Source organism: Lissotriton helveticus, chromosome 5_1, assembly GCF_964261635.1.
Source record: "Lissotriton helveticus chromosome 5_1, aLisHel1.1, whole genome shotgun sequence".
Taxonomy (NCBI): domain Eukaryota; kingdom Metazoa; phylum Chordata; class Amphibia; order Caudata; family Salamandridae; genus Lissotriton; species Lissotriton helveticus.
Genome location: NC_136065.1, coordinates 1648491473 through 1648506140, shown reverse-complemented (window position 1 = coordinate 1648506140; position 14668 = coordinate 1648491473). Strand labels below are relative to the sequence as shown.

Sequence of the window (14668 nt, the reverse complement as noted above, 5' to 3'; positions counted from 1 at the left end):
TTCAAAGGAACTTCAAATATGCATGGCTTATTTGGCTTTGCCCGGCAGGGCTTGCCCGGCGGGGTGAGAATGGCGTTTGTCAGGCGTTCGTCAGGCGATCGGAAGGGGTGAGGCGATAGTTTATGGTTCAATGGTTTTCATGAAGTCTTCTTGATACGATGAAAGCAGGAAAGAGAAGCTTGTCAATAAGCAAACTTAAGACAAGGTGTGACTCCTAGAAAGAATGACTTGGAAACAACATACAGAAACTCACATATAAAAAGGCCCTGATGAGGCTTGAACTCATGACCCCTGGTTTACAAGACCAGTGCTCTGCCACTGAGCTACAAGGCCAGCCTGCCTGCAGTATGTAAATCGCTTCATGTATTCTTACTGCGGTATGAAGATATCTATGATTTTGAGACTCTGTATGGAAATGCAGTTGCATTTGAATGTCTACATGCGTGCACAAATTGAAGAGCATGCTTAAGACACTTTTCTTGGAAGTAGGAAAAACTCCATTTTGATTTGAGAACATAAGAGTATTCACATTTATGACCATACTGATAGCTCTAGTTAGTATGTCCACAATCAGTGACAGATAGAGAACTCACTTATTAGAAGTGATCTGTCTCTGTGGGGCAGACATATGTCAACAGTCATACACTTGAGATGGCTGAAACTTTAGGAGTAAGAGCTGCTTTCTTATCAGTCTATCTATCCAAACTGGTTAGAAGTAACCCTGGGCGTCCGAATCGGCTACGCCCACGGAGTAGGCGTAGTGTTGCCTTCTACGCATTTTGCGTAGACAGCGTAGCCGGCAACACTACGCCCACTCCGTGTGCGTAGCCGATTCGGCCGCCACCCGCCTCCCTCCCGCCCTCCCCTACATACATTATTTAAGCAACTAACCTTAATAAAACAATTTTTAAAGCACTTACCATGTCCGGGGCTCTTCCGGGGCTCCCTCTTGGAATAGCGTCCCTTCCTGGATACCAATGCGCATGCGCGGCCTCCCGCGCATGCGCATTGGTATCCAGGACGACGCTATTCCAAGAGGGAGCCCCGGACGAGCCCCGGACACGGTAAGTTCTTTAAAATGGTTTTATTAAGGGTAGTTGCTTAAATAATGTATGTAGGGGAGAGCGGGAGGGAGGTGCGTAGTGGGGCTACGCGGAGTGCGGGAGTGGGCGTAGCTTCTCGCCCACTCCGCGTAGCTCCGCGGAGCCCCACTACGCCCACTACGACCAGGGTTAGTTAGAAGGCCAGGAGTGAGGGAAAGGCAATCCTCTGGACACTTCATGAAAGATCTAATTTCAATTAAGCACAAAACACTTCCCTTAATTTGACATAATTGCCAAAATGGAATAGTCAGTTGGGCCCTTCTAGTGGATTATGGCTGTGTCTTGAAAGAGAGTGTAATTGTACTACGAGACATGCCCACCTTCAAAAGAGTGTCTGATGGCGTTCCGACGAAGGTGGGATTCGAACCCACGCGTGCAGAGCACAATGGATTAGCAGTCCATCGCCTTAACCACTCGGCCACCTCGTCTGCCTTAGGTGACTATGTTTCATTTTTTAGGAAATTCTTACGATGTGCTAATTACAAATAATCATAAGTTTCTCCTAGACTGTGTCAGAACTGGCAAATATATGTGGTGTTCAATAGACAGAGCACATGATATAGCAGAATTATCAAATCTGTTCCATTAGGACTGTAGTTTTTAATAGTCATGATAACATGCTAGCATGTGAGTCGATCTTGCACAGTGAATAAGGGAGCAGTGCCAGTATCTCCTTGGTCAGCTCTAGATGGCTCAACTGGGGAGATATGAGAACAGTGAGCTCCAGTGGCGCAATCTGTTAGCGCGCGGTACTTATACAGCAGTACTTGCATTGAGGCATGCCGAGGTTGTGAGTTCGAGCCTCACCTAGAGCAGCTTACTGGTTTTTCATAAACCATTTCACTAAAAGTAAAGATTAAACTCAGGGGAAAGACGGCCCTTGCTAGAGAGTTTTTATTTCTTTTCAGGATCTGCGTGTCCGACTCTTCCAGGTGCAAATATCACAATCCTATTCGATGCTCCTTATAAACATTCCATGATGTGCCGTCTTGCATAGCATGCAAACACCACATCAGTGCATTTAAAAATACATTTGTAGAATAATAAATATGATGAAAACATTGTTGTCACGGGATAACCATATACTGAGGAGCTGCAAACAGTGCTGTATCAGCTACTAACAATAAAATGTAAATGAAAGACATATCAAAAGAAGAGCGTCTTCATATTAATGTTTCTAGTCAACATAAGAGTTGCACCATAGCAGCTTATGGTGCTTTCTGCTCAGATTGTGCCTCCAATCCCACATTGATTTTTTTTATTCTTTGCAGTTTAAAAAAACAATTCATGCTCAAAGTTAACTTTTTAAAACCATTCAACCTAATATATTTATTTCTCTAACTTGTGAATGTGGTCCATGTTCTCTTTTCCTCATCCCCATCACGATACTCCTTTTCCCGAAATCAGGTTCACTTCTTTATCCAGCCCACCCATCCAAGGTCACCAAATCTATGAAGCGATTCTGCTTTTTCTCACATTCTCTCTATGTACAAGATACCTTGTATCATTTGAATGGACAGCAGGAGAGTCGGATATTTATGGTTAGTGGGGGTGGGGTTTTGAAGATTAACCTCATTTGACTAAGAGCCGGGGCATCTGGGAGGAAAAGTATTTTAAGGGGGATGAAGTTCACATCTCCTTGGTGAAATTTCTAGATCCTTATTTCATCCTTTCTGTGGATGCAGACTCAGTCGGAACAGAGGTCATAGTCCTCGCTCTGACTTTCAAAGGAACTTCAAATATGCATGGCTTATTTGGCTTTGCCCGGCAGGGTGAGAATGGCGTTTGTCAGGCGTTCGTCAGGCGATCGGAAGGGGTGAGGCGATAGTTTATGGTTCAATGGTTTTCATGAAGTCTTCTTGATACGATGAAAGCAGGAAAGGGAAGCTTGTCAATAAGCAAACTTAAGACAAGGTGTGACTCCTAGAAAGAATGACTTGGAAACAACATACAGAAACTCACATATAAAAAGGCCCTGATGAGGCTTGAACTCATGACCCCTGGTTTACAAGACCAGTGCTCTGCCACTGAGCTACAAGGCCAGCCTGCCTGCAGTATGTAAATCGCTTCATGTATTCTTACTGCGGTATGAAGATATCTATGATTTTGAGACTCTGTATGGAAATGCAGTTCCATTTGAATGTCTACATGCGTGCACAAATTGAAGAGCATGCTTAAGACACTTTTCTTGGAAGTAGGAAAAACTCCATTTTGATTTGAGAACATAAGAGTATTCACATTTATGACCATACTGATAGCTCTAGTTAGTATGTCCACAATCAGTGACAGATAGAGAACTCACTTATTAGAAGTGATCTGTCTCTGTGGGGCAGACATATGTCAACAGTCATACACTTGAGATGGCTGAAACTTTAGGAGTAAGAGCTGCTTTCTTATCAGTCTATCTATCCAAACTGGTTAGAAGTAACCCTGGGCGTCCGAATCGGCTACGCCCACGGAGTAGGCGTAGTGTTGCCTTCTACGCATTTTGCGTAGACAGCGTAGCCGGCAACACTACGCCCACTCCGTGTGCGTAGCCGATTCGGCCGCCACCCGCCTCCCTCCCGCCCTCCCCTACATACATTATTTAAGCAACTAACCTTAATAAAACAATTTTTAAAGCACTTACCATGTCCGGGGCTCTTCCGGGGCTCCCTCTTGGAATAGCGTCCCTTCCTGGATACCAATGCGCATGCGCGGCCTCCCGCGCATGCGCATTGGTATCCAGGACGACGCTATTCCAAGAGGGAGCCCCGGACGAGCCCCGGACACGGTAAGTGCTTTAAAATTGTTTTATTAAGGGTAGTTGCTTAAATAATGTATGTAGGGGAGAGCGGGAGGGAGGTGCGTAGTGGGGCTACGCGGAGTGCGGGAGTGGGCGTAGCTTCTCGCCCACTCCGCGTAGCTCCGCGGAGCCCCACTACGCCCACTACGACCAGGGTTAGTTAGAAGGCCAGGAGTGAGGGAAAGGCAATCCTCTGGACACTTCATGAAAGATCTAATTTCAATTAAGCACAAAACACTTCCCTTAATTTGACATAATTGCCAAAATGGAATAGTCAGTTGGGCCCTTCTAGTGGATTATGGCTGTGTCTTGAAAGAGAGTGTAATTGTACTACGAGACATGCCCACCTTCAAAAGAGTGTCTGATGGCGTTCCGACGAAGGTGGGATTCGAACCCACGCGTGCAGAGCACAATGGATTAGCAGTCCATCGCCTTAACCACTCGGCCACCTCGTCTGCCTTAGGTGACTATGTTTCATTTTTTAGGAAATTCTTACGATGTGCTAATTACAAATAATCATAAGTTTCTCCTAGACTGTGTCAGAACTGGCAAATATATGTGGTGTTCAATAGACAGAGCACATGATATAGCAGAATTATCAAATCTGTTCCATTAGGACTGTAGTTTTTAATAGTCATGATAACATGCTAGCATGTGAGTCGATCTTGCACAGTGAATAAGGGAGCAGTGCCAGTATCTCCTTGGTCAGCTCTAGATGGCTCAACTGGGGAGATATGAGCACAGTGAGCTCCAGTGGCGCAATCGGTTAGCGCGCGGTACTTATACAGCAGTACTTGCATTGAGGCATGCCGAGGTTGTGAGTTCGAGCCTCACCTGGAGCAGCGTACTGGTTTTTCATAAACCATTTCACTAAAAGTAAAGATTAAACTCAGGGGAAAGACGGCCCTTGCTAGAGAGTTTTTATTTCTTTTCAGGATCTGCGTGTCCGACTCTTCCAGGTGCAAATATCACAATCCTATTCGATGCTCCTTATAAACATTCCATGATGTGCCGTCTTGCATAGCATGCAAACACCACATCAGTGCATTTAAAAATACATTTGTAGAATAATAAATATGATGAAAACATTGTTGTCACGGGATAACCATATACTGAGGAGCTGCAAACAGTGCTGTATCAGCTACTAACAATAAAATGTAAATGAAAGACATATCAAAAGAAGAGCGTCTTCATATTAATGTTTCTAGTCAACATAAGAGTTGCACCATAGCAGCTTATGGTGCTTTCTGCTCAGATTGTGCCTCCAATCCCACATTGATTTTTTTTATTCTTTGCAGTTTAAAAAAACAATTCATGCTCAAAGTTAACTTTTTAAAACCATTCAACCTAATATATTTATTTCTCTAACTTGTGAATGTGGTCCATGTTCTCTTTTCCTCATCCCCAACACGATACTCCTTTTCCCGAAATCAGGTTCACTTCTTTATCCAGCCTACCCTTCCAAGGTCACCAAATCTATGAAGCGATTCTGCTTTTTCTCACATTCTCTCTATGTACAAGATACCTTGTATCATTTGAATGGACAGCAGGAGAGTCGGATATTTATGGTTAGTGGGGGTGGGGTTTTGAAGATTAACCTCATTTGACTAAGAGCCGGGGCATCTGGGAGGAAAAGTATTTTAAGGGGGATGAAGTTCACATCTCCTTGGTGAAATTTCTAGATCCTTATTTCATCCTTTCTGTGGATGCAGACTCAGTCGGAACAGAGGTCATAGTCCTCGCTCTGACTTTCAAAGGAACTTCAAATATGCATGGCTTATTTGGCTTTGCCCGGCAGAGCTTGCCCGGCGGGGTGAGAATGGCGTTTGTCAGGCGTTCGTCAGGCGATCGGAAGGGGTGAGGCGATAGTTTATGGTTCAATGGTTTTCATGAAGTCTTCTTGATACGATGAAAGCAGGAAAGGGAAGCTTGTCAATAAGCAAACTTAAGACAAGGTGTGACTCCTAGAAAGAATGACTTGGAAACAACATACAGAAACTCACATATAAAAAGGCCCTGATGAGGCTTGAACTCATGACCCCTGGTTTACAAGGCCAGTGCTCTGCCACTGAGCTACAAGGCCAGCCTGCCTGCAGTATGTAAATCGCTTCATGTATTCTTACTGCGGTATGAAGATATCTATGATTTTGAGACTCTGTATGGAAATGCAGTTGCATTTGAATGTCTACATGCGTGCACAAATTGAAGAGCATGCTTAAGACACTTTTCTTGGAAGTAGGAAAAACTCCATTTTGATTTGAGAACATAAGAGTATTCACATTTATGACCATACTGATAGCTCTAGTTAGTATGTCCACAATCAGTGACAGATAGAGAACTCACTTATTAGAAGTGATCTGTCTCTGTGGGGCAGACATATGTCAACAGTCATACACTTGAGATGGCTGAAACTTTAGGAGTAAGAGCTGCTTTCTTATCAGTCTATCTATCCAAACTGGTTAGAAGTAACCCTGGGCGTCCGAATCGGCTACGCCCACGGAGTAGGCGTAGTGTTGCCTTCTACGCATTTTGCGTAGACAGCGTAGCCGGCAACACTACGCCCACTCCGTGTGCGTAGCCGATTCGGCCGCCACCCGCCTCCCTCTCGCCCTCCCCTACATACATTATTTAAGCAACTAACCTTAATAAAACAATTTTTAAAGCACTTACCATGTCCGGGGCTCTTCCGGGGCTCCCTCTTGGAATAGCGTCCCTTCCTGGATACCAATGCGCATGCGCGGCCTCCCGCGCATGCGCATTGGTATCCAGGACGACGCTATTCCAAGAGGGAGCCCCGGACGAGCCCCGGACACGGTAAGTGCTTTAAAATTGTTTTATTAAGGGTAGTTGCTTAAATAATGTATGTAGGGGAGAGCGGGAGGGAGGTGCGTAGTGGGGCTACGCGGAGTGCGGGAGTGGGCGTAGCTTCTCGCCCACTCCGCGTAGCTCCGCGGAGCCCCACTACGCCCACTACGACCAGGGTTAGTTAGAAGGCCAGGAGTGAGGGAAAGGCAATCCTCTGGACACTTCATGAAAGATCTAATTTCAATTAAGCACAAAACACTTCCCTTAATTTGACATAATTGCCAAAATGGAATAGTCAGTTGGGCCCTTCTAGTGGATTATGGCTGTGTCTTGAAAGAGAGTGTAATTGTACTACGAGACATGCCCACCTTCAAAAGAGTGTCTGATGGCGTTCCGACGAAGGTGGGATTCGAACCCACGCGTGCAGAGCACAATGGATTAGCAGTCCATCGCCTTAACCACTCGGCCACCTCGTCTGCCTTAGGTGACTATGTTTCATTTTTTAGGAAATTCTTACGATGTGCTAATTACAAATAATCATAAGTTTCTCCTAGACTGTGTCAGAACTGGCAAATATATGTGGTGTTCAATAGACAGAGCACATGATATAGCAGAATTATCAAATCTGTTCCATTAGGACTGTAGTTTTTAATAGTCATGATAACATGCTAGCATGTGAGTCGATCTTGCACAGTGAATAAGGGAGCAGTGCCAGTATCTCCTTGGTCAGCTCTAGATGGCTCAACTGGGGAGATATGAGCACAGTGAGCTCCAGTGGCGCAATCGGTTAGCGCGCGGTACTTATACAGCAGTACTTGCATTGAGGCATGCCGAGGTTGTGAGTTCGAGCCTCACCTGGAGCAGCGTACTGGTTTTTCATAAACCATTTCACTAAAAGTAAAGATTAAACTCAGGGGAAAGACGGCCCTTGCTAGAGAGTTTTTATTTCTTTTCAGGATCTGCGTGTCCGACTCTTCCAGGTGCAAATATCACAATCCTATTCGATGCTCCTTATAAACATTCCATGATGTGCCGTCTTGCATAGCATGCAAACACCACATCAGTGCATTTAAAAATACATTTGTAGAATAATAAATATGATGAAAACATTGTTGTCACGGGATAACCATATACTGAGGAGCTGCAAACAGTGCTGTATCAGCTACTAACAATAAAATGTAAATGAAAGACATATCAAAAGAAGAGCGTCATCATATTAATGTTTCTAGTCAACATAAGAGTTGCACCATAGCAGCTTATGGTGCTTTCTGCTCAGATTGTGCCTCCAATCCCACATTGATTTTTTTTATTCTTTGCAGTTTAAAAAAACAATTCATGCTCAAAGTTAACTTTTTAAAACCATTCAACCTAATATATTTATTTCTCTAACTTGTGAATGTGGTCCATGTTCTCTTTTCCTCATCCCCAACACGATACTCCTTTTCCCGAAATCAGGTTCACTTCTTTATCCAGCCTACCCTTCCAAGGTCACCAAATCTATGAAGCGATTCTGCTTTTTCTCACATTCTCTCTATGTACAAGATACCTTGTATCATTTGAATGGACAGCAGGAGAGTCGGATATTTATGGTTAGTGGGGGTGGGGTTTTGAAGATTAACCTCATTTGACTAAGAGCCGGGGCATCTGGGAGGAAAAGTATTTTAAGGGGGATGAAGTTCACATCTCCTTGGTGAAATTTCTAGATCCTTATTTCATCCTTTCTGTGGATGCAGACTCAGTCGGAACAGAGGTCATAGTCCTCGCTCTGACTTTCAAAGGAACTTCAAATATGCATGGCTTATTTGGCTTTGCCCGGCAGAGCTTGCCCGGCGGGGTGAGAATGGCGTTTGTCAGGCGTTCGTCAGGCGATCGGAAGGGGTGAGGCGATAGTTTATGGTTCAATGGTTTTCATGAAGTCTTCTTGATACGATGAAAGCAGGAAAGGGAAGCTTGTCAATAAGCAAACTTAAGACAAGGTGTGACTCCTAGAAAGAATGACTTGGAAACAACATACAGAAACTCACATATAAAAAGGCCCTGATGAGGCTTGAACTCATGACCCCTGGTTTACAAGGCCAGTGCTCTGCCACTGAGCTACAAGGCCAGCCTGCCTGCAGTATGTAAATCGCTTCATGTATTCTTACTGCGGTATGAAGATATCTATGATTTTGAGACTCTGTATGGAAATGCAGTTGCATTTGAATGTCTACATGCGTGCACAAATTGAAGAGCATGCTTAAGACACTTTTCTTGGAAGTAGGAAAAACTCCATTTTGATTTGAGAACATAAGAGTATTCACATTTATGACCATACTGATAGCTCTAGTTAGTATGTCCACAATCAGTGACAGATAGAGAACTCACTTATTAGAAGTGATCTGTCTCTGTGGGGCAGACATATGTCAACAGTCATACACTTGAGATGGCTGAAACTTTAGGAGTAAGAGCTGCTTTCTTATCAGTCTATCTATCCAAACTGGTTAGAAGTAACCCTGGGCGTCCGAATCGGCTACGCCCACGGAGTAGGCGTAGTGTTGCCTTCTACGCATTTTGCGTAGACAGCGTAGCCGGCAACACTACGCCCACTCCGTGTGCGTAGCCGATTCGGCCGCCACCCGCCTCCCTCCCGCCCTCCCCTACATACATTATTTAAGCAACTAACCTTAATAAAACAATTTTTAAAGCACTTACCATGTCCGGGGCTCTTCCGGGGCTCCCTCTTGGAATAGCGTCCCTTCCTGGATACCAATGCGCATGTGCGGCCTCCCGCGCATGCGCATTGGTATCCAGGACGACGCTATTCCAAGAGGGAGCCCCGGACGAGCCCCGGACACGGTAAGTGCTTTAAAATTGTTTTATTAAGGGTAGTTGCTTAAATAATGTATGTAGGGGAGAGCGGGAGGGAGGTGCGTAGTGGGGCTACGCGGAGTGCGGGAGTGGGCGTAGCTTCTCGCCCACTCCGCGTAGCTCCGCGGAGCCCCACTACGCCCACTACGACCAGGGTTAGTTAGAAGGCCAGGAGTGAGGGAAAGGCAATCCTCTGGACACTTCATGAAAGATCTAATTTCAATTAAGCACAAAACACTTCCCTTAATTTGACATAATTGCCAAAATGGAATAGTCAGTTGGGCCCTTCTAGTGGATTATGGCTGTGTCTTGAAAGAGAGTGTAATTGTACTACGAGACATGCCCACCTTCAAAAGAGTGTCTGATGGCGTTCCGACGAAGGTGGGATTCGAACCCACGCGTGCAGAGCACAATGGATTAGCAGTCCATCGCCTTAACCACTCGGCCACCTCGTCTGCCTTAGGTGACTATGTTTCATTTTTTAGGAAATTCTTACGATGTGCTAATTACAAATAATCATAAGTTTCTCCTAGACTGTGTCAGAACTGGCAAATATATGTGGTGTTCAATAGACAGAGCACATGATATAGCAGAATTATCAAATCTGTTCCATTAGGACTGTAGTTTTTAATAGTCATGATAACATGCTAGCATGTGAGTCGATCTTGCACAGTGAATAAGGGAGCAGTGCCAGTATCTCCTTGGTCAGCTCTAGATGGCTCAACTGGGGAGATATGAGAACAGTGAGCTCCAGTGGCGCAATCGGTTAGCGCGCGGTACTTATACAGCAGTACTTGCATTGAGGCATGCCGAGTTTGTGAGTTCGAGCCTCACCTGGAGCAGCGTACTGGTTTTTCATAAACCATTTCACTAAAAGTAAAGATTAAACTCAGGGGAAAGACGGCCCTTGCTAGAGAGTTTTTATTTCTTTTCAGGATCTGCGTGTCCGACTCTTCCAGGTGCAAATATCACAATCCTATTCGATGCTCCTTATAAACATTCCATGATGTGCCGTCTTGCATAGCATGCAAACACCACATCAGTGCATTTAAAAATACATTTGTAGAATAATAAATATGATGAAAACATTGTTGTCACGGGATAACCATATACTGAGGAGCTGCAAACAGTGCTGTATCAGCTACTAACAATAAAATGTAAATGAAAGACATATCAAAAGAAGAGCGTCATCATATTAATGTTTCTAGTCAACATAAGAGTTGCACCATAGCAGCTTATGGTGCTTTCTGCTCAGATTGTGCCTCCAATCCCACATTGATTTTTTTTATTCTTTGCAGTTTAAAAAAACAATTCATGCTCAAAGTTAACTTTTTAAAACCATTCAACCTAATATATTTATTTCTCTAACTTGTGAATGTGGTCCATGTTCTCTTTTCCTCATCCCCATCACGATACTCCTTTTCCCGAAATCAGGTTCACTTCTTTATCCAGCCCACCCATCCAAGGTCACCAAATCTATGAAGCGATTCTGCTTTTTCTCACATTCTCTCTATGTACAAGATACCTTGTATCATTTGAATGGACAGCAGGAGAGTCGGATATTTATGGTTAGTGGGGGTGGGGTTTTGAAGATTAACCTCATTTGACTAAGAGCCGGGGCATCTGGGAGGAAAAGTATTTTAAGGGGGATGAAGTTCACATCTCCTTGGTGAAATTTCTAGATCCTTATTTCATCCTTTCTGTGGATGCAGACTCAGTCGGAACAGAGGTCATAGTCCTCGCTCTGACTTTCAAAGGAACTTCAAATATGCATGGCTTATTTGGCTTTGCCCGGCGGGGTGAGAATGGCGTTTGTCAGGCGTTCGTCAGGCGATCGGAAGGGGTGAGGCGATAGTTTATGGTTCAATGGTTTTCATGAAGTCTTCTTGATACGATGAAAGCAGGAAAGGGAAGCTTGTCAATAAGCAAACTTAAGACAAGGTGTGACTCCTAGAAAGAATGACTTGGAAACAACATACAGAAACTCACATATAAAAAGGCCCTGATGAGGCTTGAACTCATGACCCCTGGTTTACAAGACCAGTGCTCTGCCACTGAGCTACAAGGCCAGCCTGCCTGCAGTATGTAAATCGCTTCATGTATTCTTACTGCGGTATGAAGATATCTCTGATTTTGAGACTCTGTATGGAAATGCAGTTGCATTTGAATGTCTGCATGCGTGCACAAATTGAAGAGCATGCTTAAGACACTTTTCTTGGAAGTAGGAAAAACTCCATTTTGATTTGAGAACATAAGAGTATTCACATTTATGACCATACTGATAGCTCTAGTTAGTATGTCCACAATCAGTGACAGATAGAGAACTCACTTATTAGAAGTGATCTGTCTCTGTGGGGCAGACATATGTCAACAGTCATACACTTGAGATGGCTGAAACTTTAGGAGTAAGAGCTGCTTTCTTATCAGTCTATCTATCCAAACTGGTTAGAAGCAACCCTGGGCGTCCGAATCGGCTACGCCCACGGAGTAGGCGTAGTGTTGCCCTCTACGCATTTTGCGTAGACAGCGTAGCCGGCAACACTACGCCCACTCCGTGGGCGTAGCCGATTCGGCCGCCACCCGCCTCCCTCCCGCCCTCCCCTACATACATTATTTAAGCAACTAACCTTAATAAAACAATTTTTAAAGCACTTACCATGTCCGGGGCTCTTCCGGGGCTCCCTCTTGGAATAGCGTCCCTTCCTGGATACCAATGCGCATGCGCGGCCTCCCGCGCATGCGCATTGGTATCCAGGACGACGCTATTCCAAGAGGGAGCCCCGGACGAGCCCCGGACACGGTAAGTGCTTTAAAATTGTTTTATTAAGGGTAGTTGCTTAAATAATGTATGTAGGGGAGAGCGGGAGGGAGGTGCGTAGTGGGGCTACGCGGAGTGCGGGAGTGGGCGTAGCTTCTCGCCCACTCCGCGTAGCTCCGCGGAGCCCCACTACGCCCACTACGACCAGGGTTAGTTAGAAGGCCAGGAGTGAGGGAAAGGCAATCCTCTGGACACTTCATGAAAGATCTAATTTCAATTAAGCACAAAACACTTCCCTTAATTTGACATAATTGCCAAAATGGAATAGTCAGTTGGGCCCTTCTAGTGGATTATGGCTGTGTCTTGAAAGAGAGTGTAATTGTACTACGAGACATGCCCACCTTCAAAAGAGTGTCTGATGGCGTTCCGACGAAGGTGGGATTCGAACCCACGCATGCAGAGCACAATGGATTAGCAGTCCATCGCCTTAACCACTCGGCCACCTCGTCTGCCTTAGGTGACTATGTTTCATTTTTTAGGAAATTCTTACGATGTGCTAATTACAAATAATCATAAGTTTCTCCTAGACTGTGTCAGAACTGGCAAATATATGTGGTGTTCAATAGACAGAGCACATGATTTAGCAGAATTATCAAATCTGTTCCATTAGGACTGTAGTTTTTAATAGTCATGATAACATGCTAGCATGTGAGTCGATATTGCACAGTGAATAAGGGAGCAGTGCCAGTATCTACTTGGTCAGCTCTAGATGGCTCAACTGGGGAGGTATGAGAACAGTGAGCTCCAGTGGCGCAATCGGTTAGCGCGCGGTACTTATACAGCAGTACTTGCCTTGAGGCATGCCGAGGTTGTGAGTTCGAGCCTCACCTGGAGCAGCTTACTGGTTTTTCATAAACCATTTCACTAAAAGTAAAGATTAAACTCAGGGGAAAGACGGCCCTTGCTAGAGAGTTTTTACTTCTTTTCAGGATCTGCGTGTCCGACTCTTCCAGGTGCAAATATCACAATCCTATTCGATGCTCCTTATAAACATTCCATGATGTGCCGTCTTGCATAGCATGCAAACACCACATCAGTGCATTTAAAAATACATTTGTAGAATAATAAATATGATGAAAACATTGTTGTCACGGGATAACCATATACTGAGGAGCTGCAAACAGTGCTGTATCAGCTACTTACAATAAAATTTAACTGAAAGACATATCAAAAGAAGAGCGTCATCATATTAATGTTTCTAGTCAACATAAGAGTTGCACCATAGCAGCTTATGGTGCTTTCTGCTCAGATTGTGCCTCCAATCCCACATTGATTTTTTTTATTCTTTGCAGTTTAAAAAAACAATTCATGCTCAAAGTTAACTTTTTAAAACCATTCAACCTAATATATTTATTTCTCTAACTTGTGAATGTGGTCCATGTTCTCTTTTCCTCATCCCCAACACGATACTCCTTTTCCCGAAATCAGGTTCACTTCTTTATCCAGCCCACCCATCCAAGGTCACCAAATCTATGAAGCGATTCTGCTTTTTCTCACATTCTCTCTATGTACAAGATACCTTGTATCATTTGAATGGACAGCAGGAGAGTCGGATATTTATGGTTAGTGGGGGTGGGGATTTGAAGATTAACCTCATTTGACTAAGAGCCGGGGCATCTGGGAGGAAAAGTATTTTAAGGGGGATGAAGTTCACATCTCCTTGGTGAAATTTCTAGATCCTTATTTCATCCTTTCTGTGGATGCAGACTCAGTCGGAACAGAGGTCATAGTCCTCGCTCTGACTTTCAAAGGAACTTCAAATATGCATGGCTTATTTGGCTTTGCCCGGCAGGGCTTGCCCGGCGGGGTGAGAATGGCGTTTGTCAGGCGTTCGTCAGGCGATCGGAAGGGGTGAGGCGATAGTTTATGGTTCAATGGTTTTCATGAAGTCTTCTTGATACGATGAAAGCAGGAAAGGGAAGCTTGTCAATAAGCAAACTTAAGACAAGGTGTGACTCCTAGAAAGAATGACTTGGAAACAACATACAGAAACTCACATATAAAAAGGCCCTGATGAGGCTTGAACTCATGACCCCTGGTTTACAAGACCAGTGCTCTGCCACTGAGCTACAAGGCCAGCCTGCTTGCAGTATGTAAATCGCTTCATGTATTCTTACTGCGGTATGAAGATATCTATGATTTTGAGACTCTGTATGGAAATGCAGTTGCATTTGAATGTCTACATGCGTGCACAAATTGAAGAGCATGCTTAAGACACTTTTCTTGGAAGTAGGAAAAACTCCATTTTGATTTGAGAACATAAGAGTATTCACATTTATGACCATACTGATAGCTCTAGTTAGTATGTCC

At 44.3% G+C, this 14668-nt stretch overlaps 16 non-coding genes across 16 annotated transcripts; 5 read left to right on the top strand and 11 right to left on the bottom strand.

Annotated features, from left to right (window-relative positions):
- Positions 1-261: 261 nt before the first annotated feature.
- On the bottom strand, positions 262-333 carry TRNAT-UGU (transfer RNA threonine (anticodon UGU)). Its single transcript has one exon. It is a non-coding gene; the product is annotated as a tRNA-Thr (tRNA).
- A 1116-nt stretch (positions 334-1449) lies between these two features.
- TRNAS-GCU (transfer RNA serine (anticodon GCU)) lies at positions 1450-1531 on the bottom strand. The gene has a single exon. It is a non-coding gene; the product is annotated as a tRNA-Ser (tRNA).
- Positions 1532-1823: 292 nt separating this feature from the next.
- TRNAI-UAU (transfer RNA isoleucine (anticodon UAU)) lies at positions 1824-1918 on the top strand. The gene is made up of 2 exons: positions 1824-1861; positions 1883-1918. It is a non-coding gene; the product is annotated as a tRNA-Ile (tRNA).
- A 1155-nt stretch (positions 1919-3073) lies between these two features.
- TRNAT-UGU (transfer RNA threonine (anticodon UGU)) lies at positions 3074-3145 on the bottom strand. Its single transcript has one exon. It is a non-coding gene; the product is annotated as a tRNA-Thr (tRNA).
- A 1116-nt stretch (positions 3146-4261) lies between these two features.
- TRNAS-GCU (transfer RNA serine (anticodon GCU)) lies at positions 4262-4343 on the bottom strand. The gene has a single exon. It is a non-coding gene; the product is annotated as a tRNA-Ser (tRNA).
- A 292-nt stretch (positions 4344-4635) lies between these two features.
- On the top strand, positions 4636-4730 carry TRNAI-UAU (transfer RNA isoleucine (anticodon UAU)). Its single transcript has 2 exons — positions 4636-4673; positions 4695-4730. It is a non-coding gene; the product is annotated as a tRNA-Ile (tRNA).
- Positions 4731-5899: 1169 nt separating this feature from the next.
- TRNAT-UGU (transfer RNA threonine (anticodon UGU)) lies at positions 5900-5971 on the bottom strand. The gene has a single exon. It is a non-coding gene; the product is annotated as a tRNA-Thr (tRNA).
- Positions 5972-7087: 1116 nt separating this feature from the next.
- TRNAS-GCU (transfer RNA serine (anticodon GCU)) lies at positions 7088-7169 on the bottom strand. The gene has a single exon. It is a non-coding gene; the product is annotated as a tRNA-Ser (tRNA).
- Positions 7170-7461: 292 nt separating this feature from the next.
- TRNAI-UAU (transfer RNA isoleucine (anticodon UAU)) lies at positions 7462-7556 on the top strand. Its single transcript has 2 exons — positions 7462-7499; positions 7521-7556. It is a non-coding gene; the product is annotated as a tRNA-Ile (tRNA).
- A 1169-nt stretch (positions 7557-8725) lies between these two features.
- TRNAT-UGU (transfer RNA threonine (anticodon UGU)) lies at positions 8726-8797 on the bottom strand. The gene has a single exon. It is a non-coding gene; the product is annotated as a tRNA-Thr (tRNA).
- A 1116-nt stretch (positions 8798-9913) lies between these two features.
- On the bottom strand, positions 9914-9995 carry TRNAS-GCU (transfer RNA serine (anticodon GCU)). The gene has a single exon. It is a non-coding gene; the product is annotated as a tRNA-Ser (tRNA).
- A 292-nt stretch (positions 9996-10287) lies between these two features.
- Positions 10288-10382, top strand: TRNAI-UAU (transfer RNA isoleucine (anticodon UAU)). The gene is made up of 2 exons: positions 10288-10325; positions 10347-10382. It is a non-coding gene; the product is annotated as a tRNA-Ile (tRNA).
- A 1155-nt stretch (positions 10383-11537) lies between these two features.
- Positions 11538-11609, bottom strand: TRNAT-UGU (transfer RNA threonine (anticodon UGU)). Its single transcript has one exon. It is a non-coding gene; the product is annotated as a tRNA-Thr (tRNA).
- A 1116-nt stretch (positions 11610-12725) lies between these two features.
- Positions 12726-12807, bottom strand: TRNAS-GCU (transfer RNA serine (anticodon GCU)). The gene has a single exon. It is a non-coding gene; the product is annotated as a tRNA-Ser (tRNA).
- A 292-nt stretch (positions 12808-13099) lies between these two features.
- On the top strand, positions 13100-13194 carry TRNAI-UAU (transfer RNA isoleucine (anticodon UAU)). Its single transcript has 2 exons — positions 13100-13137; positions 13159-13194. It is a non-coding gene; the product is annotated as a tRNA-Ile (tRNA).
- Positions 13195-14363: 1169 nt separating this feature from the next.
- On the bottom strand, positions 14364-14435 carry TRNAT-UGU (transfer RNA threonine (anticodon UGU)). Its single transcript has one exon. It is a non-coding gene; the product is annotated as a tRNA-Thr (tRNA).
- Positions 14436-14668: the final 233 nt, after the last annotated feature.